Source organism: Paramormyrops kingsleyae, chromosome 1, assembly GCF_048594095.1.
Source record: "Paramormyrops kingsleyae isolate MSU_618 chromosome 1, PKINGS_0.4, whole genome shotgun sequence".
Classification (NCBI taxonomy): Eukaryota; Metazoa; Chordata; class Actinopteri; order Osteoglossiformes; family Mormyridae; genus Paramormyrops; species Paramormyrops kingsleyae.
The window spans coordinates 70,840,360-70,859,607 of NC_132797.1; the positions used below are offsets into that span (position 1 = coordinate 70,840,360).

The following is a 19,248-nucleotide window of genomic DNA, read 5'->3' on the forward strand; positions in this document are numbered from 1 at the left end:
AGAATGCTGGGTGGGGTGATCACATGATCTACCCGCTTTAAGAAAAATGGAATGTGTTTATTTTTTAAAAATAAATATAAAAATGTATATATTTTCAACAACAGCCAATTTTTGAAATCATATATGTTTTAATATACGTTTTAATTACATAATTATTGTTTCCTGCAGCAAGATCTGCAGTTTCACACTTGAATTAGTTACCTCATAGAAAGGGAATACAGAAAAATGTTTTTTTTTGTGTGTGTGTTTTTTTTATTTGTTCGTTTTCGACAGCACTTGTCCTCTGCAGGGTCACGGGGTCAAGAATCTATCCTAGAATCAACAGGTATAAGGCAGATATAAGGCAGGAATAACAGAGCGCAGGGTGCCAACTCATTGCCGGGCACAGTAACACCCCATTCCTGCACACATATGTACCCAAGGGCGTAGCCAGATATTCTGGGCCCCTGATGAAATGTCACCTTGCCCCCCCCCCCCAATTTTATGTATCATTTTACATAGTCAAGGGCCCCTGTAAAGTGCTGGGCCCCTGGAATTCAGCAGGCTATCCATGTCCCCACTGTGCCCTGGTTCATACCTCTGGGCCATGCCGTAATTTCATTTCACCTCAGCATGTTTTTGGTTTGTGGGGGGAAACCAGAGAAAAGCCCACAACAGCAAAGGGAGAACATGCAAACTGCACACACGCAGAACCGGGGCGGGGAACTGCAATCTCCACACACGCAGAACCGGGGCGGGGAACTGCAAACTCCACACACGCAGAACCGGGGCGGGGAACGAAACTCTGGTCCCAGGGGTATAAGGCGCCCGCTCTACCCACACAACCATGGCGCCATCGTGCCACCCCTTTTCGTGTTTTTAATATATTATTTTATTATTTTGTTAATTCCTCCTATTGTACAAATAACTGAAAAAATCTTTTATTATATACTTTATAATGATGCACAGTAAAGTAATACAGGTTTCCTCTCCATACTTGTCTATACATCCATCTCCAGTAATCCAATCCTAGCTGGGCCCCTCACAGAAAGAATACAGCAAAATACAGGAGCCACCACCAATGGGGCACCATCCCCTGAATGAGCGTCACATATACAGTGACTAAGAGTAATTTAAGATCACCAGTTAACCTAGACTGCGTGTCTTTTGGGAATTAAACCATAGTACTCAAGGAAGGCAGGCAAGCTCCGCCCCCCAGGATCCGAGGCCTGGATATGATCCAACAGGCCTGCAGGCATAAGCAGCAGCAATAATATGTACATATACATTAACACACTTTTTGGGTAGCTAAGGGAAGTGATTCAAACTTAGTTTACATTAAGGGTTAAATGGAAATTTCATAGTCTGCCCCCTTGCTGTCTGATCTAATTAAATGTACTTGTCGATAATGTTCACATGACGAAAACATCTAGCGATAGAATACAAAGTGAAATGTTAAAACAACAATGGCAGGACCCACTCCTCAAGCGCTTATTGTAACCCGACTCATTGGGTGGTATTGTGGAGTGTCCCTCAGCTCTGAGAAGGGAGAACGTAAAATTCTGCAGGTTTGCACACAAACTTTCATTGCTGTTTGAACGGTAACATGTGTGCATGTTTTCGTTACACCAAAACAAAGCATTTTCTCCTAATAGAGAAGTTAAAGTCGACTGTTGGCCCCGGTTTTAAATTTCATTGTTTCATTGTTCTCAGATGTCCATTGCTGATGCAATGAATGTATCACATTTCTGCCACTTACCCATAATGCTGTACACACTATTTTCTGTTTAAAACTACCTACATGAATTCCACATAGATCAGTTTGTCATTTCAACTCATATTTCTTCTCTTTCGTTGTACCTCTTTGTTATGCATGAACTTTTGAAACTTTCTTTGGGTTATGTTAGTGACCAGGTAATCCATGTCAGGGAGGACACTTTCAGCTACTTGAGGTTTTACAAACTACTTCAAATATGAAAGGCTCCTGTGCTTAACTAAATGTTTGTTTGTCTTGTGCTTTTACTGGTTTCCGTGATTGAAAAACTCATCCAGCTGTTTCACATTAGCATTAGTGACACGTGCATGATTATAGGAGACTGACCAATCAGCACACAGCAAGAACTCAATGCTCAAGTGAAATCCAGGTCCTTTTAATTGAAACGGTAGTTTAAAAATCCTGTCCTATACTGTAGCTCAAATTGTCTGCCCTGACATGGATTTTCTGGTCACAGTTATCTGCTCTTGTAACACATGCAATAGTGGCATGAAATGTTTATTAGAATCCCCAAAAAGTTAAATAGTAATCATATTTATTTGAAAGTGTTTATCTCTCTGGTCTGTAACACTGCTGAGAGAACTGGTTGCAGTAGTCTAGCAAACTCATTTCAGCCCCATTTGTTTATTTGGTTTGGTTTTGGTTTTCGGTCGGACTGACCTATCTTTGTACGTGGGAACCTAAAGCGTTTTTTGCTGTTTCAGCTCTAATAAGGTTACTTTTAATGTAACACTGTTTCTGGTAAACAAAGTGCAGCCGAGAAAGAGTTTGCCTGAATACAACCTGAGTGTCAAAGTGTCATCTTAGTCTGTAATACAAAGCTCTATTGCTAAGCTACTATAATTTCTAAAGCCTTGATTTTTGAAAAACTTAATTCAATTCAATTCAATTCAATTCAAAAAACAATTTAATGCTGCAAATGGATCAACACCAACTTAAAGGTTAGTGGTAAACTGCTTGGAATTCATTATGACAAAGGGTTGACTATACGGTTGCCTCTGTCACCTTCAATAAAGAATTGACTGTGATTACTTTGCTAAATTATGTTTAATTCGTTACATTGATTGTCATTATTTTGGCGCCCGAAAGTGACAATTGGTCATAGTTTTTTTGTATCAAACAGCTGTCTATAGGCAGTTAAAGCCCAGATGTTAAACATGCTCTGTCCATTTCCACTTGCCAAAGCATCAAGTGGTGTGTGCTCTGTTTGGTGGGGGGTGGGGGGTGGGGGTGGCTTCAGCGGCCAGGTCTTTTTTATGAGCTATAGCACCTGGGCTTTTAGGCAACCTAAAGTTGTGGGAAAATGTTCAATGGATTTCTTTGGGTTTTCTTATGTTTATGTCTAGCTTGAGGGGGAAAATAAAACAAAGCAACATTTTTATATTAAGTTTCCCTTGATGTCTTTAGGGTCAGTGCAAACCCACTAATTCAGGTGGAAATCACTTTCAGCAAGGATGTTTGAAGTAGATGGATTACTAAGAGCATACTATTCAATATACACCTATAGCCTGGTATGGTATTAGAGTTCCTGCCAGAGTGTTATGTACTGCTACCAACATCGGGGGAGACCTGGTGCAATGAGGAGACGACGCATGTCAGAGAAATATTCGAAATACGCATGAGTACAAATTCCAAGTAACAAATCATGACAGTGACAGCCCATTATAGAAGTGAAGTAGAGTGATGCGAAGTGAAGTGAAGCGAAGCGGGATTCATACATATAAGTGACACAAAATACCATTAACTTAAGAATATGATGCGACATACAGCCAGTTAGTTTCAAAAGGAAGGATTTACAATCAGTTTAACCAATTTAGTTCCTATTTTTACATATAAATGCTAAATGTCCAGTGTTGTTACTATGAAACCTAGAACTGTGTATGGTACTGCAAAAATGCACAGGCCTATAAAAAGGCCTACATAAATGCTTATTTAATACATCATGAACAGTTCAGTGATTAGGTAACTGGTGTTTTAAAGGTTCTTTATGATATTTTGGGGAGATTTATTGAGGTTTCTTAAGTGAACCTCAAACGAATTATATATTTTTTTGAATTATAATGGGAATGCCTTCCAGATAATATTTGTCTTATTTCAGCGGTTTTTAGGAACCATTTACGGCATATGGGTGTGTATATGAGATATGGGATAAGTATATTAAAGCTAGAGGAATTATGGAATGGCATTTTAAAATATATTTTAATTATATTGTTCAGAGTACAACTAATTCCAGCTGGCATCCCATCCAGGGTGTTCCCTGCCTTGTGCCGTGGCTCTCTAGTTTTCATTGCTTCAAAAAAAATGTAGCAGTTAGCATGCTGATTAAATCCTTCATCCATTCATGTTCTGTAACTGCTTGTCCTATTCAGTGACATGGGGGGACCGGAGCCTATCCCAGAGACTACAGGCGCAAGGCAGGAAACAACCCAGGGTGGGGCGCCATCCCATCGCACATGCAATTTAACTCCAATTAACCTCAGCATGGTTTTGGACTGCGGGGGGAAACTGGAGTACCCACAGGAAACCCCACAACATGAGGAGAACATACTGTACCAACTCCACACACAAAGAACCCTGGTGGAGACACAAACCCTGGTCCTAGAGGTGTGAGGCAACAGTGCTAACCACCACGAAATTACAACCATTTGAAGCTCTGATCCTGTCATCAGAAATAGTGCAAATGGTAACAGTTCATAAATGCAAACTAAGCAAAGAAACAACTGAAATCCTTATACTTCATATAAGCAACTATAAAATAAACAGGCATATCATGCAATGCTGGTGCATATATGGTGTTTGAGCATGTTTTTCCCATGTCTCAGGAGTCTGAGTGGTGATGTTAGATGTCAAGGGCTGGATGAAGCAGGATTTCCTGTTTAGCCTGGTAACTCGTCAGATTTAAGGTAGTTTGAGCTAAACATAAGTGAACGAAGATAAAGTCCATTTAGCCCAGAGGGTCTTAAATCTGACAATTTATCTGGCTAAGCAAGAAACCCTGCTTCATGGAACAGGCCCCAGAAACATGTGGTTAGGTGAATTGTTGTCGTCCATCACAACCCATAGTGTATGATGCACCTACCATGGATTCCAGGTTTGCTATTACCCTATATTGGATAATCACTATTTATTTACTGAGACTAATTTAAGACCAGCTCACTAAATAATAAGAAAAGATTTGTTAATCAAGAATAACGAATCAGGGTGGAAAAGCAGTCCAGGCACAGATTAGTGAACTATCAGCCAACAGATTTAACTAGGTGGCCAGGTCAGCATTCCGAAACAATTAGCTAGTCTGAAAATCATCCAAACAAGGAAGATGAAAGGGGCCATTTAAATGTCACGCTATGCCAAGATCTTACAGATTAGTAATGCCTGACAGATAAGACGCGGTACCTGGCAGGTGACACGTCGCGCCTGACAGATGAAAAGACATACGTTTTGCTCATAAATGTATGCGATGCACGAACTATACTCTGACCAAGCTCAACAAACACAGCGTTATGTACGTGTATAATCAAAATGATTTTTTTTTTTTATACAAGCATCATGCCAGTTCTTCATAAGCACGTTAAAACACAATTTCGGAGCTGATGTGGTTCGCTCGCTTTGCTGGAGATACGCGAACTGCGAACTTTTCTCAGCCCCTATCTGCTCCGCTTGTGTCGTACACACTGACATCTACTGGTCGGTACGAAATCTGCCTCCTACCGCAAGCCGCCTTTGGGTCAGAAGCCAAAGCGCCTGTCTGGGAAAAACCTCCCACAACGCCTGCACACGCAGACGGAGCTGTGGGCTGAAACGTGGGTATCCCGCAGATTCTAACACGCCGGTCTTATTTGCATGGATGGATTCAGTCAGCTGGGGATAGAAGAATCCAGCTGGGAGGCACAGGTAGTTTGTCATCACACACCTTCGCTCCCGGTGCTCCGTTCCACGTGGCTGCTGTGAGGGGGTGGGGTGAGTCACGGCAGCAGTGGCCTAGGTCTTTTTCCAGACCGCACCCGCAGGGAGACGGTGTTTCCGGTACCGTGACTCATCAGCCCGGAGCGCGTCGCCGCGCGGCCGCCTCAAATACCTGCACGCACCAAGAGCGCCGCAACAAACCCGGAAAGTGTACCGTTACAGTCGCGACCACGCGAACGCACGCGAGACAGGGCTTCCGTGTTTCCGTACGCTCATAAGCTGAGCGTGGGCGCGTGCAGGTGTGGCAAGGGGAAGAAGGCGGGAAATGTTCATTTCAAACTGCTGTTCAGTCTAATATAAAAGGTTTAACACAATAATTAATAATTAATCAAATATTTTTATAATCTGTCACACATTCGGAATATATGTGAAGCATCAATAGAACTTGTGTCCTGCCTGTCAGAAATTCAGAAATATGACATGTTTGATGTTTCGCCCTTTCAGTCTTGAATGCTGTCGCCATAATTTTCAAATTCAATAACAGAACTGTACATACTGGCTGATATGTATGAAAAATATACTGCTAAGATGCTTTACATTCCAGTAATTTATTCTCGTAAACATTCCATACAATGTCAACTTGTGAGGGCAGCTTTTCAGATGCAGTCCGGTTGCTAAATTATTATACCAGGAAGTAAAAGCATAATGAACCAATCTTGGGCAGGATTCATAGTCTAAATACTACAGGAGTTTTCAGTAGCTTAAGTCAAAGCCCTGCTGTGGGAGTTTCTACGTAGAAGGGTCTCTTTCACAATGTTCGTATCATACTGACCTGATGCCACTTCCAAGAAGTACCCTGTGGTTTCAGAGGTGGAGGCCTGTGTGGGAATTTGTATTTTTTTTGCCAAACGTCACCCTTCATCTCTGCTTTGATATCGCCCCCCCAAAACCTCAAGTGTCATCCAAGTGTACCTATCCGGTGTGGGGTAATTTCCAGTCCTACCATACAGGGAGCTCAGGTGTGACTCATTTGGGTTCTAGCATGTTGGGTGTATCTAACCACAGTTTTCCACCTCTCTGGCCACTGGTTCCTACCACATGCCCAATTGAGGGCTGTACAGTACAGCTGATACACTCACACTTCACACAATATCATACTGAGTCTTGTAAGATGCGTATAATGTCCTACGTTCTGGCACAACAGACGGATACCAACCGGTCAGTCTTCAAAAGTATCGCGTCTTATCTGTCAGCCTACCTTTGAACTAAGATATCTACTAGTTCCTGGTGTTATGTTTTCTTTTGCTTGGTAAATTATTATTTTAGCTCTTTGCGCCTTCAGTGTACTTGCACCCTCACCTAGGAGAGTGCCAGGAAAATAATGATGGTGATAATGAATATGTTTCAGATGAACTCAGTACACTGTGTGTTACAGCGCTTGAAAATAAGCTGTTGTGGAGAATGGACCCATGATACAAGGTCTATGAGGCAAAGACAGTCACTCAAGTAATAGATGCTTTAATTAGCCGCCTGTTTGGGTTAGAAAAGGTGTCCCTTGCATACATCAAAAACTCCCATTGCTCATGATATTTGCATCCACCCAGCTATCCACAGCGTATCTCGGTCAGAGTCACCTGGAGCTCTTCTCAGGCAGCCCGAGACATAAGGAAGGGGTACCAATGCAGGAGATGCACCCACACACCGCAAGCAGGTTAGGGACACCAATTAGCCTAACGGTATGTCTCTGTGCTGCAGGCAGAGCATGGAATTGCTGACAGAAATCCACACATCCTGGGGCAGAAGATGCAAATCCACAGACCCTGGATGGGGAACGGGATTCAAACCCACAGCCCTGGAGGTGTGAGAGAGCAATGCCGCCCACTGAACTACTATGCCGTTTTATAAACTATGTATAATATTATTTACAATAGTCACAAATAAACCAGATTACAGGGGTGACATGTGATATTCATTGTCGACAAAGATTTGAATATGAACTGACACTTTGTCGTTGAAATTGTTAGATTTTTATTTGATGTTTTATATTACAGCGAGAACTCTCACCTGTGACCTTGAAGTACCTGAAGTACATCACTGGACTTCATCAACTGATACATATTGCCCTCTAGTGGTAAAAAGCCTAACAGACATAACAGAAACGTAGAACCAAGTTTGTGGTTTTATGGTAACTACTAAAAGCAGTGGATTCTCAATTCAGCTGCTCCTTTTGTCAGTTGTCAGAAGACCTACACAGAGAGATGCTGTTGGTTGACTACAAATGTGTTAGAGCCTTAAACGAACTGGACTTTCTTCACTTAGACCATAAAGTATTGTGGTAGTTAAGAAGATCTTCATTACACACTTCTTCTCATTTTATTCATATATCTCCATCCTTTTAATATTTAATATTTTATATTATTTCAACCATCATTTATCCAGTCAGTGCTGCAGCAACCCAGAGCCTGAGAGGAAAGTCCACTAAAATGCGTGCCACCCACGCACACACATGCACACATTATGGGTAAGTTAAGGTCATTGTTTGACCTGAACAGGGTGACTGAGTTTTTAACACTTAACAGCTGCATTTGTGGGTCTGCGTGGGCGCATGACATTACAGCCATAGTATGGGAAACCCTAAGGGGAGCAACCAGTGGCCGGTCTGGGTGTGGTGGGTGGGAGGGTCAACAGAGAAAATTTACAGCCGTCCCTGTTGCCAGCTCATATAAATTTTATCGTCCACAATGGTCGGTAGGTTTGTTTTGGCAGCACACCCCTGATTTGTGCTGTGGGGTGCCAGAAACAACCAACTTACCCCTTGTCACCCCCATAAATATAACTGGCTCCTGATGGCCACCCCAGTCAAAATTTGGGGCAGACGCCACTGAGAGCAGCAGCGTATATGGGAACCGCACAACGGAACCGGAGTGGATCATGGTGAAACTATCCAAAAGACAGAGGGGGATAGTTCAGGCCCAGAAAGTAAAAATCCAGACCAAGATTTCGTTTTAACCGACCAGTTGAGTGCTCTGTCATTGAGTCTCTTTACACTCAACTGGTTGGTTGAAATAAAATTTTGGTGTGAAATTTTACTTTTTGGCCCTGAACTATCCACCGCTGCCAAATGATATGTGTGTAATGTAGCATAAAAGAGTGCATGGAGTGATCGATGCTGCAATGTCATCAGTTGTTAATGGCCCTAGCAGTTGGGTTTTTGCATACCTCAACATTAGCTAAAGAATGCTGGATTGTTTTCTGGGAGTAACTATCTATTGAAGGCATTCGACATGCACTTTGGCACTCATTCCAAAACGCGTTATGAAACAGCTCAACTAGGTGGCGCTAGTGGGTTGCAAAAGACTGTGGTTTGGCTAACACCCTGCAGTGTGTGCTGTTCCACAGTCCTGCCTCACTGTACCTTTGACGACCTCTGTGGCATCATAGGGCCCTCGGCTTGTGTGGGCATGATCCTAGCAAATAATTTACACCTTTTCCTGCTGACACAAACTGTGTTCAGATCGGCTGTTGAAATACGGGACATGCGATCTCTACGCAGAGGGAAACCTGTGACCTGCGAACAGCGTCTTGCCAAGCCGAGAATTCAGAAATAATGAATAGGAAGAACCCTGCTTCTCAGTCAGACTGACCCTATTTCCTAGCCAAAGCTGGGAAATGTTTGCCTTGCTACATCCCTCATCTACCTCCATTGTTCTGCATTCGGGTTCTGTGGCAGGGCTCCTGTCGTTTGAGTTCTCATGACACAAGTCAAACATATGAGTAGTGCAGGGAATGAGATTTATTTCCCAAAGGACAGCTACACCATTAGCTATCATTCAGGAGCTTTGACCCTGATGTAAAATCATTTGAAAACAAATTGGGTCCATGAAGCAGATTGGCTGCTTAAGGATTCAATTTAAGAACTTTTGTCTGCACCAAAAGTAGAGAATTCATTAAAATTTTATTAAGACTGAATTATAAATTCTAGATCTTCTGCATCATTTGAGTACTTCTGAGAAGGTACTTTTTTTTGTTATGCATTTAATTATCTGTTACCACTAGGTGCATCTGTGCTCTATATACCAAACTGCTGTAGGTTTGTCAGTTTTTAAATTATTTTTATTTTGTGATTTCCATGCGTTTCCCATAACAACTAATCCGGTCAAAGTCACAATGACATGGAGACTCACGCTGGAGTCACAGAGCAGAAAGGCAGGGTTTAGCCCAGATGGGGTGCCAACCACCACAGGGCGTCCCTGCATGGCGTAGGCCGTCTGCAGTCTGAAATTCATCTGTCCTTACGATCGAAATCCATGCCTCCTGCAAAGTGGGGCTGCAGCAGCAATGCTTCTAGCCCCCCAGTAACCAAACCTGGGGTGGGGGTGCTCTAAGCAGGCTAGGCCTTTGTGCTTGTGATCAGGTTGCAGGTTCAAGCCTTGAAATTTTTATGCTTCCTGTTATTATAATTTTTGTTGTTGCTGTTATTATTGTAATTATTATCATCATCAGGAACAGAGGTGGGTAATTCAAGTCCTGAGCAAGATTTTGTTTCAACGAAGCAGTTAAGTATAAAGAGTCACATTCACAGAGCACTCAACTGGTTGGTTGAGACAAAACCTTGGTCTGGATTTTTATTTTTTGGACCTGAACTACCCATCTCTAATCATGAAATAAAGATGCACCCTTACATGGCTCAGTACGGCCTTTGCAGGTCAGCATGTTCCTCTTTTATATCTGTGATATGTCCCTTAACAAAAGGCATTCACAGTGAAACAGTTACTTTAGAAAATTCAAATTTTATTTGTCACATGCATCATACACAGTACAAATGTATGCACCTTGTCGCTTAACACTCAACACTGGTTGTAATTAATGTGGTGATGTCATACAATGAAGAATGTGATTGGTTAAAGCCCCTCCCTTGTTGACCCAGGAGCACGTCAAACTCAAATCGAGATGCGTGTGACCAGTAAGTATTCTCTCTAAAATCCAGCATGGCATGTATGTATGCTGTGGTCTGCTCCGCCCTCGCAGTGTCGTTCCAGGAACCGTAGGACCACCACAAATATAAAGAATCTACAGCCCTCTTTTGTTTAGGTATTCATGGTGAAGCCAGAAGACTTCAGCATGTTTTTGGCCTGAGGGGGGAAATGGGGAAACCAGAGAGCCCAAGGACAACATGCAAATGAAACACGTGCACGTGTGGGATGAAGACCTGAACCTCAGGAACCGACATGCTACACCAGGAAGCTAGAATATACTGATTTAAACGCTTGGTGCACTTTAGCCTGCTGCACGCTGCCGGTGTTTATCTCTGAACATCCTCTCAACCCTGGCTGGGCTGATTGTCCTTCTCTGCTGCCAGCTCTCCTAGGACAGCGACAGCGTCACCTGCCCCCGGTCCCTGTCAGCTGACAGACACCCGCAATGACTCCATTTCCAGCTCTCGGTGGAAGGTGCGACTTTTTGGGATCACACTTTTTGAGGATTCTGATGGGGAGCCTTCTGAAACAGGAGCCCATGGAACTCTGCTGTTTGGCTGTTTTCTCACAGCGACAGAGAGCACAGATGACAAAGCTCACAGCAGTTCATTTTTTTTTGTTGGTTTGCGGTGATACTGCCAATGACCGACAGTCAGGCTTCCTCATCATATGTTACAGTATTGGGAACCAATAACATAATCAGTCCTCATGTAATCCAACATTAAATTTCCAAGACTAACTAAGCCTACAGATATTTTCCTGAAATCATATTACGTGGACTGAGTGAGCTTTGGAAATCTGCTTTTGAATTGTTATCATCTACTCTAAGGACACATGGACACGGAGATACGTTTCCTCAAGTGCTGATGTCTGTCACAACTGCCCCTGCTTTACTACTCGGTTAATTGAACCTGCTCTGGCCTGGGCTCATTTAGAGTCCAACCTTACTTAAGGAGAGCAGTAAGCAGTGCTCAGGGATTATTCTTTGAGCACAAGGCTCAGGAATGTTACCTTGCCAGTCATGTTTTGGGACAGTTAGCGTAGGACTGTCTTCCCCATGTTTGTTAGTGGCTTGGTGGTGTAGGTAGCCCCTGGGGTTTATGGGCCCTGATGACCAGCATTTGTCCTTGGGCTTCTGGTGGCTGGTTTCTGTCTTGTGGGCAGGAGGGGGGCTCATGATCCCAGGTTTGGGGGCTCATGATCCCAGGTGGCTATCATTCTGTTCTTGCCCCTTTTAGATACCTGATTTGGGGGTTTCCAGGCCTCTGCAAGTGAGTCTGCTTTCTGGTTCAGCTCATCCTGTCCCTCCATCCAGTCAGCGGCCCAAGTCCCCCTGTTCCCTGTTTCCTGCAGTGTTGAGGACGGCTGGTCACCGGGGGCAGAAGACCTGGTATGATGGATGGGCGGGCCGGATAGGGGTTCTATCACAGATTTGATTTTATTAAAGCTAATAAAAATGTTCCAAGTGATGACAAAATCTGTCTTAAACCATTAGTACTAGGTTTAAAAAAAGTACTTCTTTCATAGCTTAATGCAATAAACCTTACTTACTCAGCAAAAATTAAATATTTGTTACAGCGTTCGCTTAATTTCTTAATAACTGCTGCATGGCCCTGCAGTCGCACAATCTGCCAAGTCTCCTGATCCTGAGGTATATTAGCTTTCATTCAGCGGCTGAAGCCGTCCAAGAGACCGCCGCTAATCACTTTAGTCAAGAAAGGCCATAATCTTCCCTGTTGGCAAATGAATTTTCGATGCTTTTCAATTTCATCATCTCACCAAATGGAATTTCAGGCGGCAGCCCTGAAAGTGGCTGTTGTTACACGTGTATAGTCTTGCTAACACCACGTAAGTGAAATTCAGCTATTGTAAAAACCATGACTTAAATGTGTGCATTAGCATAAAAATCAGCTTCAAAGCCAATAGCCGGAACCATGTTTATCGCAGTGTAAGAACTATCTGTTATGGCGTGACTAATTGAGACGGATAGAGTAATGGAATAGAAAGAGCGTTGAATCACTGCCCATTAGCTTGCTTACTGCACTGTCCAGCTCCTGAATAATGGAGGGTGTCAATCTGCACAATGTGATTAAAAATACATCCATGTAAATGGATGAAAATATTCCCCCACCATGCTGCACACGCACACGCCTATGCCAAAACAGAACATGCATATGCATGCATGCTTTTAGATTATATCAAGGACATAACTTTGGGTTGAACATTGGGGGCGGGGGGGGGGGGTCATGTATTGGCTGGAGTTGATTGATAATTGGGTGGGGTTACACGATTTCCCATGCCCCCCCCCCCCCCCACACATCCCTCCACTTATTTAAGGGAGTCATGTTTTGGCTGGTTTTGATTGATAATTGGGTGGGGTTACAATCCCCCATGCCCCCCCCCCCATCCCAGGATAATTTACGGCAATGGATTATAATAGCTTTTTGGAGATTTTTTTTTTAAGCATTATAGCACACAAAGTCACTATGGATGGCTGTCTACATTATACGGTATATAAATATTCAGATTCAAATGAAGCTTGTGTGAACAGCACCTCAGCCAAAAAAGAAAAAACATACCAGTTTTATGAGGAAAATAACGCTTACTCTAGTTTTCATGGCTCCTGTGTGTAACCCTGTCAAAATCACGTTTTGCTTTTCTCATGAAGCTCCTCATTTTGAGGAGGGCACGACCTCACTTGGTGGTAAAGCTCAGTCGATGTCTCCTCATTCAGTTCCCGGGTCTTCAAGCCTCTGCGGGCTTAAGGACGTCGAGATGCCCTGAGCTGTGTAACGTAACCTCAGTCCTTTACCATTATGACTTCAGATCAATTCCAGAAACTTTCTTAGAAATTTTCTCCATAATTCAGTTATCTCCCTAATGCTAAACAGCAAAACCTACTTTACTGTGAATGTTTGCTTAAACAGCAGATACTTTATTTGATTACTTCATATTTATTAGCGTGTTTGTTACACAATGTGAGCGGGTGAGTCATTTTCCATGCTCTTATCTGTCTTTTATTGTCTAGATTGCAAGCAAAGAAGTTCTATGAATTAGACAAAGGAGCAATAATTTAAGAAATACATTTATTCATTACGTTCTCTATTACATTCTGGAGTTGCTTTTGTAAATCTCTTTATTGAGAATTATTTAGGCTCTGCTGCATAAGTGGCTCTTATTGTTTGCATGGTGCTGAACCAGCAGTGTGTCACTGTTGTTAGACTATTGTCCCCTCTGCAGTTCCCTCTCGGCCAAATGGAATTTTCAGTAACATACAGAACAATGTGCTTCTTTGTCTCCTGCCGTTGTGGGAGCCTTCAAGGTCACAATGTGACTGGCTTCTCTCTCAGAGGGCCAGTCAATGTCACCCACTGCTGTCACCCAGGAAAAATCTCTTCCATTGTAGCTGAGGACTCATCCTCGGAAGAAAAGACAAGTCTAGCTTCTCTTCACTATATTTTTCACAAGGGTTCTGCACAGCAAACTTGTGCCCACAGGGGGGACATGGAATGTTGGCTTACTGGGCTACTTCAGTCCTCCAGGGTTGGGGTTCGATTTCTAGCTCTGCTCTGTGTGTGGAGCTTGTATCTTCCACCAGTGTTGCACAGGTTTCCTCTGGGTACTATGGTTGCCTTCCGCAGTCCAAAGACATGCAGTTAGACAAATTAGGTGTGTAAGTGCACTGTGATGGATTGATATCCCATTCAGGATGTACCCCAGCCTTGTGCCCCAGTGTAGGGTAGGATCTAGAGACCCCAAGCGGGATAATTGGTTAGAAATGGGAAAATTGCACCCAGTGAACAAAACCTATTGGAAAAGCAGTATATTGATACACTGCTCTGGAACATCACACACTCAGGCAGAGCAGCTAAAGACTGAGCAATGTGCAGCTTAAGTAGGGACTTTACCTAGATACAGATGCAGCCGCTGACTCAGTAATTAAGCAACCAACTATAACAGACTTTTGAACTGGAAAGTGCAAGTCTGATGCTGCTCCTGGACTCCCTCTGGTGGCCAAGTCACAATATGACAGCTGACACACGTAGTGGAAAAACCTCGATCAATCAAAAAGCAGAGTGAGCATAAACAATTTTCTTAATAGATTGTGTTTTTTTTCCCTTATGTTTTATATTCTGGAGAAATATGCTCCAGAACCAGTCATCAATCAATGACTGGCTGAGAAGACAAGAATGACAATTAATTACACTTCCCTGACATGTTTTGAAATAATAGCCCTCCAATCAGCTTCTGCTTATGAAAACTGATAGATTTTCACAACACTTACCCATAAATATTATAAGAAGAGAGGTAGGAAAATGCTTGGGCAGAACCTGGCAGTGGAGTTGGCCCCCTGCAAACTGACAGGAGCACGTGGGCCCACAGCACGGGCGAGCGGAAGCTGCTCACTGCGATGGCAGATGGACTGTGTAGCCTCCCAGAACTTGGCATTGACTGTCATTGTTCAATTTCACTGTCAGATTCCAAACCTCTCAAAGTGGAAGCAGACTCCCGTAGTAGAATAACTAGCGAGCCCTTGTAACTGGATGGTAATGATTTATGAGGAGTCTCTAAATAAATGTGTGTGTCTGCAATTAATAAAGATAGAATTCAAAACTGGGGAGTAGGGTGAGTACAAGAGCAGGGCCACAGGGCCACTGGTCCCAGCTGAAAGCTGATTGGCTGCTCGAGTGGCCTTCCCTGTTACTCAGTGATTCCAAACATATCATTGGCTAATGATAAGGTTGGCCCCTCTGTATGATTTATGCCCACTTATGCCCCCCACCTTAAAAAATCCTAGAATCAGAGAATATAAACCTCTGTTGTGGTCTCTGCAGGCCATCTGACCCCTACAATAACATTTGCTATGTTGTTGTTTTTTTTACATACATCCCAAGGGTTTACGTGGCATTTGCAGTCAGAGCCAGCCAATGGACGGAGTCCTGGCGCGGGTTCCACTGTCCACACCTTCTGCTGCCCCTGCTATTTTCAGCTCAGGCCCTGGCTAGGAACCACAGGGCAGCTTCCACAAAGATGACTTCAAGCTGCTACCCTTTCTGCTGGGCCACGCCAAGAGGCGAAAAATAAAACGTCTTATAGACAAGAAATACGGTATGGCTGAAACATTAATGACAAAGAGTGTTCACAGGAGGAACGTCGCCTGGCCTAAATGAGAAGTGTTTTTGTTATGTAACTAGTGCCTCATAAATATAACATTTAACAGCTTTTGCAGAGAGGTTTGAGAATGCTGTGGTACATGGTTCTTGTTATGAGTATTTTTGCATTTCTGGCTTTCCCCTGCTGTACTGTATATATTCTGCATACAGAGCCATGAATTTAGCTGAAAATGTTGATAACTACCCATTAAATACAATCACCTGAATATGCGATGTATTTAAGTAGGACCCAAACCTTCTAAAAGGAAAACATGGGCCAAAGGTGATCCTCCACAAAGAACCCCCCCCCCCCCCAACATTAAAGAAATACATGCATTGAGGGATCTTCTTCAGATTCAATTTGCTCGATACACTTTCTGTTGCCAAAGTAAACAAACTACACACACACACACAAATTGGTCTTCCTATCTAAATGGGGACCGTCCATCCATTTCTATGGGAAAAACCCTAATCCCAATCACGACACCCTTAACCCCTACCCATCCCTAACCTTTACCATAAGTAACCAACCCAAATACAAGACTTTTGGCATTTTTATTTTTTTGATTGCATTCACAGATTTTTATAAAACTGAGGTTATCCAAATTGGGACCTCAAAAGATATCCCCAAAAGTAGGGAAATTTCAGGTTTTACTACACTTCGGGGACAATCTGGTCCTCAAATGTGATCTATGCAAACCCACACATACACAAACACACACACACACACACTTATGTGTCTGTATGCATACATATTAGTTTGTGAGGTACCACTTGCTAAATCATGAAGAAATATAGTGACTGCATGAAATGCATATGATGGATTAATGATGAGTGACCTGGTGAAACTGGTTAATTAATACATTAAGTAAGACTGTACTACTACAATATTAGTAGTGTTAGCCTTTGTGGATACTGTGCAATCATACCATAACCATTAGTACTAAAAAAGGCAGGGAACGCATGTATTTTCTATAGGAGAAAAACTGAAATGATTATAAACAGATTTATATACACGGATGAATTTCTCCTTCTATGTTTTAGCTGCTTTCTGTAGCACAGAGGGGCCTCATATTGGACAGTGTTAATTGCTCCTGATGTGACATCACCGTCTTTCTGACTGCCACCCTGCAGAGCTCCTCCCTCTTTCTCATCCACTCTCTCCGTGTGGTGTGGTGTGTTGCAGCCATGCTGGACGCTGCACGTGCCCCCAAAAAGCCAGACCCCATGAAGTCCTCCTGCACCGATAATGGGAATTTAATGCAACACCCCATGAAACCACATAAACGGCTGCTGTGTTCCAGACTGTCGGTGATCGGGGAGGAAACGCAAAACGCAGAGACGAGACAAGGAAGGAGGCCGAAGAGATGGAGCAGGGCCACCAACCACTGACAGCTGACAGATTTGTGCCTGAAACCTGCATGTCTCTCCGAGGGGACAGTGTGCGGCTCAGCAGGGTGGATGCTCTGCTTTAATCAGAAGGTTGATGGTTCAACTTTTGAGGTCAGCTGAGGATTTCACCGCTGGGCCCCTGAGCTAGGCTCCCGACTGCCAAGTGCGTCAGGAACCGTCTGATCCCACTTTCTCTATATTCAGTATGTCATTTTGGATTAAAGTATTTCAATCTTCGGTGCGTTCGCCCTGACACCCAAATAATTTTTCACATTTGGGCACGATGTGCACTTAACCTGACACCCGTCAGCAACCACCTAGCTTACTGCATGGCTTCTGTGCTTGTGCCGACAGCCAAAAATCCCATCCAGTTATAGTTAATTTTGAAAGGATAGCCAGCTGAAGTAAATTATATAATGTGAAAAATGGAAATGGTGATTCTTTAAAAAAAACCTCATTAATGCTAGGTAATCTACAACTGTGTTTAACTTGAGACTTATGCCTGTGTGTCCACCCACCAAATAATGATTACTTTTTAACGAGACAGACACGTATTTCACATACTGACGTGTGAAACCAGCTCCAAAATATTTTGCACCACCTGTCAGAGTCGACTTCCCGACCCGACATCACTGCAAGAAAAAAAGAAAAATCGAAGGAACCAAAGGGCAAAAAAGTCTCCCAGTGAAACCGCCATTGTGAACTTATGGGATTTTTCTTGACGTCCCACTGTCAGCGTCAGCCATGTCAGAGAGGCGGACGCTCGGCTTGTAGAGCCGCCAGAAAATAGAGGTTAGCGTTTGTGAAGGACAGCAGGTCTCCTGACAGCTTCGGCCAGGAGGCAGCTGTGCTTCTGCCATCCAGCGTTGCTCAAATGTCCTCGGTCCTGCATGCATGAGTGAACAATGAAATGAACTTATTCATTTAATTGCTTGGCAGACTTAGTTTCCTCCTGTGTGCTTTTACAGTTTTCCACTTTGCTGGCCCATTTACTGAAATGATTTATGCTAAGTTCCTTACTGTAGGGTTCTCCAGTCGCTGAGCCACAGTGCCATCTACTTGGCATTCAGCGGATGATGTCTGCTAACTGCAACGGAAAGGGAATCTTGGCTTGCGGATTTCAAAATAATTTCACTGCTTTACTAATAACAGCAAATAAAATAAAAAGGACACCGGTCATGTAAAGGATACTGATTATAGGAAGTGAAACTTCAATGAAATTACAATTAAAACATTACTCAGGCATACATGTAAATGCCAAGGAAACAGAAACATGGTACAACAAGGGGGATGGAACCTTATTATTCTGAAATGTGAGACATTTGAAAAGAGGGAAAATGTCTTCTATTAGTAATTCTCCTTGGGGCTGCTCAAAGTATACAAAGGCTGATGCTAATTAGCTGCTGTCGTGATATTTCATGAACAGGCTTGCGCATGGTCACGGTGACTTTAATGAGCCGCCTTGTCGGGTGTCGAATCGGGGGGGGTGCGTTTGCTGGGTTTCCTGCGAGTGGGTCAAGATGAGGGAAGAGCGGTCAGACATGTCGGAAAACAGGCCCCCGGGTGATTAATGGCGATTTTTAGGGCCTTCGCTCTGGCCCTGTGTTTTGGGGAAGGCCACCCCCCCTTCCCCACCCCCCTCAGTGCTTTCATCTCCCGGATCCCATTAATGCACCAACAATAGGAAGTCCCCAGCGGACACGGGACAACAAAGAAACGGCCTTTCTCTCTGCATGCTCGTGATATCACTGGCAGACAAAGGAGAACAATAGAGTGGGGGGGGGGGAGGGGGGGTGGAGAGAGCATAGAGGGACCCTATGAACCTGAAATATTCTGCTTCTCCTCTCCGGGGCCATGGGAGCCAATAGGACTGTCAATGCTCGGCCGCTGCCTTTGGCGTGGCAAGAGAAAAGGAAAACAACAGCGTGTGTCTCACTTTATAGTGGATTTGGGGGCGTTACAAATCATTACCCTGGAATCTAACATGTGAAAAATGCCAAACTAGTGCAATCTGTAAGCCACAAACATAAAGAAAACAAGTTACATGAGAAATACCACGGCAGGGCTGTCA

At 43.4% G+C, this 19,248-nt stretch overlaps 1 long non-coding RNA gene across 3 annotated transcripts; it reads left to right on the top strand.

Annotated features, from left to right (window-relative positions):
* The first annotated feature begins 5,377 nt into the window (after positions 1–5,377).
* LOC140577686 (uncharacterized) lies at positions 5,378–18,747 on the top strand. Of its 3 annotated transcripts, none has more exons than XR_011981852.1 (7): positions 5,378–5,644; positions 7,412–7,514; positions 7,708–7,787; positions 8,096–8,177; positions 11,871–12,022; positions 15,528–15,741; positions 16,972–18,747. It is a non-coding gene; the product is annotated as an uncharacterized lncRNA (long non-coding RNA). The 3 variants fall into 3 exon arrangements; XR_011981851.1 differs by having other exon boundaries at positions 17,090–18,747; XR_011981853.1 differs by lacking the exon at positions 8,096–8,177 and having other exon boundaries at positions 17,090–18,747.
* Positions 18,748–19,248: the final 501 nt, after the last annotated feature.